Source organism: Tupaia chinensis, unplaced genomic scaffold (assembly GCF_000334495.1).
Source record: "Tupaia chinensis unplaced genomic scaffold, TupChi_1.0 Scaffold149964_1, whole genome shotgun sequence".
Taxonomy (NCBI): Eukaryota; Metazoa; Chordata; class Mammalia; order Scandentia; family Tupaiidae; genus Tupaia; species Tupaia belangeri.
In genome coordinates, this window is record NW_006209805.1 from 731,934 (window position 1) to 738,917 (window position 6,984).

Below are 6,984 nucleotides of genomic sequence, written 5' to 3' on the forward strand. Positions count from 1 at the left end.
CCCCGTGGCCGTCCCTGCACACCCCACAGCTGGTCCCCCCGCAGCCCACCCCGCGGCGCTCCCTGCACACCCCACACCTGGTTCCCCCAGGGCCCACCCCGCGGCCCTCCCTGCATACCCCAGCACCTGGTCCCCCCAGGGCCCGTCTCATGGCCCACCCCGCGGCCCTCCCTGCACAGCCCAGCACCAGGCATTCCTCAGGGCACCTTGGGCCTAGGCATGCTGCCCAGCAGGCCACAGAATGCAGAGCCCCGGGTGCGTGCGTGACCTCTCCCTGGTGCAGACAGAGCTGAGCGGCTGCAGGGCTGTTGGTCCCGCAGCATGGCTGCCCGGATGGTGGATGCTGGGGGTCCCCTGGCCCACGCACACCAGACCTGGCCCTCTCAGGTGAGCCCTTCCCGGGGCCCCCCAGCCACCCTGTGTGCGCTCTCCACCCAAGCCCACTGCGCTCCGTCAGCCAGGCCAGCACCAGGGCCCCATCACGCCCTGTCCGCCTTGCCGTGCCCCCTCCGACCGCACAGGAAAGGAAACCAAGGTTCCCGGAGCCCGCCTGTCCCTGGGGCCGCAGCGGAGCCCAGCCCAACCTGTCTCAAGGGCCCACCTTCCCCAGTCCCCAAGGCCAGCTCCCAACCATGCAGGGCGGAGACTCTCCTATCACTCGGGGGGGGGGGGGGGTCACTCTGCCCTTCACCCCAACCCAGAGCTCCCATGGCCGGCTGGCCCCTCTTCTACATCCGGGGAAGGGCCCCGAGGCCAACACAGGCTCCCAGCCCCTGTGGGATGCAGCACAGCCAGCGGGGCGGATGTCAGCCCTGCAGAGCCAGGGTTCAGTCAGGACACACAGGAGTCGGAGGGTGACGGGGAATCTAGGGGCTGGTCCCATCGAGAGAGAAGGGCACCCACAAATCCACGTCTTCATGCAGGCAACTGCCATGCGGGAAGCTGCCCTCGTGCAAGGACTGCCGCCTCAAGAGGACTGCGTGTGGAAGGGACCGCAGCAGGGGGGGCTTGTCCGGGGACCGGAGGGCAGGAGGGACGCCAGGCTGCAGGAGTCCCAGGGGACAGAGGGCAGGAGGGACGCCAGGCTGCAGGGAGCCCCGGGGACCAGAGGGCCGCCCCAGGGTGTGGGGAGTCCCGGGGGCTGGAGGGATGCCAGGCTGCAGGGAGCCCCAGGAGCCGGAGGGAAGAAGGGATGCCCCAGGGTGCAGGGAGCCTGGGGGTTCAGAATGATACCCCAGGGTGCAGAAGCCCTGGGGCCCAGGGAGCAGGAGGGACACCAGGGCTGCGGGGAGTCACCTTTTGCCTTCTGGCTGCTCCCCCAGCCGAAGCTGTGCAGCTCTGGCAGGCTGCCATGGGGGTGGGCTGCACTCCACCGACCCCCCAGTTCCACGACCTCAGATTCCTACGGAGTCCCCGGGGGGCGTCTGGACAGCAGCAGGTCTGGCCGCCAACTGAGACAGAGGCCACTGTGTCCAGCGTCCCACATGCGCACACGCGCAGGGCCTGGGCCATGCAGGCGGGAGGTGGGACGAGTGGGCGACCAGGGCCGGGCAGACCTGCTTCCGACTCCCAGCTTGGCTTGGCGCCGCCCCGTGGGAATGGGTGCTCCCGGCCCGCACCACAGCCAGGTGTGCGCCGGCTCTCGAGGCTCCCAGGACAAGGGCAGCCCACTCCGGTGTGGCCACAGCTCTGGCCGGCCCTGTAGACGCCCGCCCTCCCACAGCACGGGGCCCGGGCTCCAGTCGGGCGGCCACACAGCACTTTCCTGGGGAGGGCGCGGGCTCACCCTGTGCCCCGATTCCCGGGGTGGGGACAGAGGGCGGGCCCGAGGGGGTGTCTGGCAAAGCCTCCTGTCCACAGGCCAGGCTCTGGGACCCAGGGGCGGACCTGGACGCTCCAGGTGGGGTGGCCGAGACCTGGTGACCTGGGCCGTGGCCCCCTGGGGCTGGGTCAGCACCTGCCTGTGGGCTCCAGGCAGGGGCCGGGGCTCCAGGCAGGGGTCGGGGCTCCAGGCAGGGACCGGGACAGGGCTGCCCGCCAGCCCCGAGGCTCAGGTGGCCGGGAAGTGCCTGCCGGGTCCCGTACTCAGCAGGGGCCTGGACAAGGGTTCTGAGGGCCAGCTGGTGAGCTGGGGGTAAGGAGGCTGGGTCTCACGGGCCGACCACGGCTCGAGTCCCAGAACCATCGGGCAGCGCAGGTGCCCAGAACCCTGAGGAGGGGCAGGCGGGGCAGGCCCGGCTGGCTGCGCCCGTCCCCCTCGGTCTCTCTCTCAGATGCCCCTGACCGCTCCGAGCTGAGTGCTGCGGTGCCCCCCAGCCCTCAGACAGACACCCTCGCAGACGGGCCTTAGATACACGTCCTCGCCCGCCGGCCCTGAGACGTGGGTGCCACACAGAGGGGCTGCCCCCCCCCACGCCCACCCTCGCCCAGGCCACCCGGCCCGCACGCCTCCCAGCCAATGCCTCGGAGAGCCCCCACAGGCACATGGCGGTCACGCAGTCCTCTAGGCGGGGGCTGCCCTGGGCCCCTCTCCTGGGCAAGGGTCCCGAGCAGTCGCCACCATCCTCCAGCTCCTTCGGGCCGGCTGTGCCGACAACGTGACAAGGGACCTTCGCCCGAGCCCCAGCTCTGGACAGGGCTGGAGGATCTGGCAAGCCAAGACGGACCTGCAGGTTCCCGTGCTGCTGGGCAGAGAGCCCTGCGCTCCGTCCTAGCACACGCCGTGCCCACCGGCCCCAAAACCACAGTGCCAGGGACCTCCCCCACCTGGACCCGCTCCCCCGGCCTGCTGTGCCGAGGGACCACGAGCCGAGCCCCAACACCGGCGTGCGCTCCAGGGCCTGCGGGGCAGCAGTCGGGGCTTCTTGGGCCAAGACCGGGATGCTGGCTGCCTGCGCTGGGCTGTCCACAAGCCTCCGGGGCAGAGGCACACGAGGGCCACCCCAAAGTCTCACGGTCCCACGGCCGGCGCACTCTCCTTCCCCAGACGCTGTGCCCCTGCCATGCGGCGCCTCCACCCCGGTGTCGCCGGAGCTGGCATCCCTGCATGTCTGCTCGCACAGACCCTGTGCCGACCCCTCAGGATCCCTGACGGGTCCACCCGCGAGTCCCCCGGCCCTGCGAGGCACCATGACCCTCTGGGTCTGAGCAGCCCAGCTCTGCTGCCTCGCCCACGGCCGGCTGAGTGTGGCCAGGGCCCAGCTGTGAGCAGACAGGTGGGGCTGCGGTGGCTCCCTTCAGGGCCCGAACATCCTCCTCTCGGGCACCCGTCCCCCAAGTGCTGAGAGGCCCTTGCCTGGGCGTCGGGATGGGGCGAGGGGCCAAGACAGGAATGGCGCCCCAGGCTCCAGGTCAGCTGGTTTTTCAAGACAGCCTGCAAGCCTGGATGTGGGGGTGGCAGCCCAGGGTACCGGCGCACACCCTGCCCTGAGCGGGAGCCCCCCCCCCCCCGTTCCCACCACGCCCAGGACACCTCCTGGGGGCTACAACTGCTGGGCTCCTGCTCACAGCGGGAGCCCCGGGGGCCCGGCTAGCTCTCCCACAGCCCTGCACCAGGCTAAGGCCCAGCCCAGGCCAGGCTGCACCGCATACCCCGTAGCTTCGGGGGCTGTGACATCCCCAAGCCTCCCCGGGCATGGGGAGGTGCATGACGGGCCTGGTTCCGGCCCATCTCTGATGTCATTGAAACACGCGGAGTCTGTCACTCGGGGCCTGACCACAGCCATCTGATGGTCACTATGGGCGTGCTAGTCCCGGTTCCAAGCCACCTGGGCACTCATCAAGTCACCGTGTGCTGACCCTTTGCGCAGGCTGGGCCCCGAGGTCCCGCGCGCCCAGGTCGGGCGCCCAAGGCTGGGCCGGCCCTCCGTCACTCGAGGGGCACAGGAAGACACTGCCCTCTAGAGGCTGGAGGGGGGCAGGGCAGGTGCCCTGGGCCTCCCCGGCCGCCTGTCCTGGGCCTGTCCCACAGAAGTTCTCTGCCGCGGGGATCAGCAGTTAGTGTCATGGCTGTGTCGCTGGACCCACACGTAGTCGACTGCGGTTCACGTCCCGGACCCGGTAGCTTAAACTCACGCTGGGTGCGTGTGCGCCCAAGACCCCGAGAGGAGAACGGAGGAGAAGGGATTGCGGTGTGACCATGCCCCCTGGGTTTCTTGCTTTCTGTCTCTGTCTCTGTCTCTCTGGCGAGTGCACACACCCTGCAGCAAAAATCTGTCAAAAAAAAAAAAAAGAAGAAGTTCACTGCCACGGAAACAGGGTGCACTGCCCTGGCTGATGAACCTGCCCCATGGAAGTGGACCCAGGAGAGGCGAGCGCCCACCTTCCAGACCCTGTGCGGCTTCCAAAACACAAGGAGCACGGTCAGGCTCACCTAGGGCAGGGAGGCCGGCCTCGGGGAGCGTGTGCACCTCTGACGCGCTGCCCGGGCGGAGGAGGGCCAGCAGGCCCTCTGCTGCACGGCCCGGGTGCGGGAGGAGCCACCGGCATCGGGCCTCCATCCTGGGGATGGGGTGGCTTTCCATTGCCGGCACCACCCCGGCTGCATCCCAGAAGGCGCCCACTGCACAGCTGACCTGGCGCCTGCTGGCCCGGCCATGCCCTTCCCTGCTGTCACCGGCAGGTCTGGCCAGGGCTCGGTGCCCCCCACTAGGGCACACGGGCACGAGAGGTCGGGGAGACCACGGAGGCACCTGGGGGGCAGGCCGCTGAGCCTTCACGGGCCCGGGGCCCTCATGGGCATGCCCAGCTCTCACCAGCCCCTAGCCCACCCCCTGCAGGGCACACTCCAGACCCCCAGTGGAGGTCCCAGACAGTGCTGGGGCTTGGCGAGGGGTTTCTCGGAGCCACAGATGGCCCTGGTGCATCACCCTCGGACAGTGTCCTCACCCGGCCTCCTACCACCACTCAGTGGGCTGCAGCAGGTCCTGAGAGGCACGACCACCCCGTCAATCCGAGAACATCGTTGCCCCCGGCCCTGCACCCACGATCCCCTCCCTGCCCCGCGGGCCCGGCTGATCGGGCTGGGCCAGGCAGACGGGGCCCCGCCCTGCCGGGCCCATCGTGTCTGGTCTTCCTCCCAGGACCATTTCTTTTAGTCTTTCTCCTTGGACAGGTTTTCTGCTACAGAACACGCGTGCTCACCAGAAAGAGAGACAGAAAGCGGGAAATCACCCCCCAGGGGGATGGCCACGCCGCAACCCCTTCTCCATTCTCTCGGGATCTTGGGCACGCATGCACACAGGCCCGGCGTGAGTTCTAAGCCACCGGACCGGGTCCGGGACTCGAACCGGGGTCGACTACACGGGAGTTCAGCAACGTAGTCATTACGCCAACTTCTGGTCCCCCCACAAGCACCGCACAGTAGCAGGCAAGCCGTGGACCAGACCTGCCTCGTGTGAGGGGCCAGGGGGCCGAGCGTCCTGCAGGGCCCCCAGCTGCGCCTGGCCTGCCTGTGCCTCCCCGGGAGGGACGGTGCTCCGGCTGGGCGCTCACCGCTGCCTATGACTAGGGGCTGCTCCTACCCCTCCCTCGGGGCAGCGCAGTGAGGGCAGGTCCAGGCTGGGCCCGGCAGTGTGCACCATGGCTACAGACCCCGCCCTGGGCCACAGAACCCTCGGCCATGGAGAAGGCCAGCAGACGGGCTAGAAGCTGCCCCCAGCCAGCCGCGTACACGTGTGCACCTGACGCGGCTCGCTCAGTTCGCACCTGCAGGCCACACGTGCGCGTGTCTGCACTCACACCAAGAGATTACACGCAGGCAGTCGCATGCCTGCACACGTACACGTCACGACGCATAGGGCACACGCCGGCCAGCAGCGTCTCACGCAGCGTGAAGAGGGATCTTCCAAATGTCCCAACGCTACGGCAGGAGCGTGTCATGGAAAAGCCACACGCGCGGACTCCTCCCGCTATCAGAGCAAACTCGGGCTTGTCCTGCTGGCGAGCACAGCACACCAAGCGGGCGAGATCGGGCCCCAGTCCGTCCTGCCCCAGCGTGCCCTCCTGGGAGCTCGGGGACTGGCCCCGTGACTGCCCTGTGGAAGCCAGTTCCCTTAGCCACGGAGGCACCTGGAACCTGTACTTGAACCCCATTCACCCAGCGACCTTTATGAAGCCCCCTGACACACACACGCACCCAGCCCAAAGAAGCCTGGGCGCGTCGGCGCCATGGGGACCTCGGAAGTTCCTGCCCCCCTGGTGGCAGCTGCCCCGACTGCGGCCGTGACTGCAGGCCCCGCTGGATGGCGCCACGACTCTAGAACTGAGCCTGCTGAGGCAGGGCTCTGGGCCTCAGTTTCCCCAGCAGCTCCCCTCCCCACCAGCACACCTGGGCCCGCTCCGTCTCCTCCAACCACAGGGGTCCTCTGGGCTCAGGGCCTCCTCCCTTTCATCGGAACACGCACCCTGGGGGCTGAGAGCCAGGTCCCCCAGGACAAGAGTCTGCCTGCCCCCGGCTGTGCCTTCAAAGGGAGCCCCAGAGGCCACCAGCTCCACCCTGCACCTGAGAGGCCATCGCCCCACTGGGGACACCTCACCAGGAGAAGGCAGGGAGAGGGCGACCAGGAAGGCTGACCCGCAGGGCGCTGGCAAGATGGAAGACGGGCTGAGACTCACCCTCGCCAGCCTGCCGCCTCACTGGCCAACACCACTCCCCCCAGTGGGTGAGCGAGGCCCACCGAGAAAGAGGGCCTGGGCAGGGGAGAGCCCACAGCCCGGGAAGGGCCCGGCTGGCCCAAAGCTCATGTGTCCTGCCCATCCCGGGGCCTGTGCGGGGCCGGGCACAGCATCGGGCCTCACCTGCGCTCCCCTTTAGGGCCCAACACGGGGACGGGGGCTGGAAACCCCGGGGCAGGCAGCTGGGCTCCCGCTGGGCGGCCGCCCGAGCGCAGGAGCCAGGAGCGGGCAGGGCAGGGCACACAGATGGCACGGCAGGAAGGACGTTCCGGGACAGGCGGGACCAGCAGCATTCCGGGAAGGAGAGGC

At 69.2% G+C, this 6,984-nt stretch overlaps 1 protein-coding gene across 1 annotated transcript in view; it reads right to left on the reverse strand.

The window, feature by feature from the left end:
• Window positions 1–6,984, reverse strand: part of SBNO2 (strawberry notch homolog 2) — a gene marked incomplete in the record, with an annotated part of 40,961 nt that overhangs the window by 32,995 nt on the left and 982 nt on the right.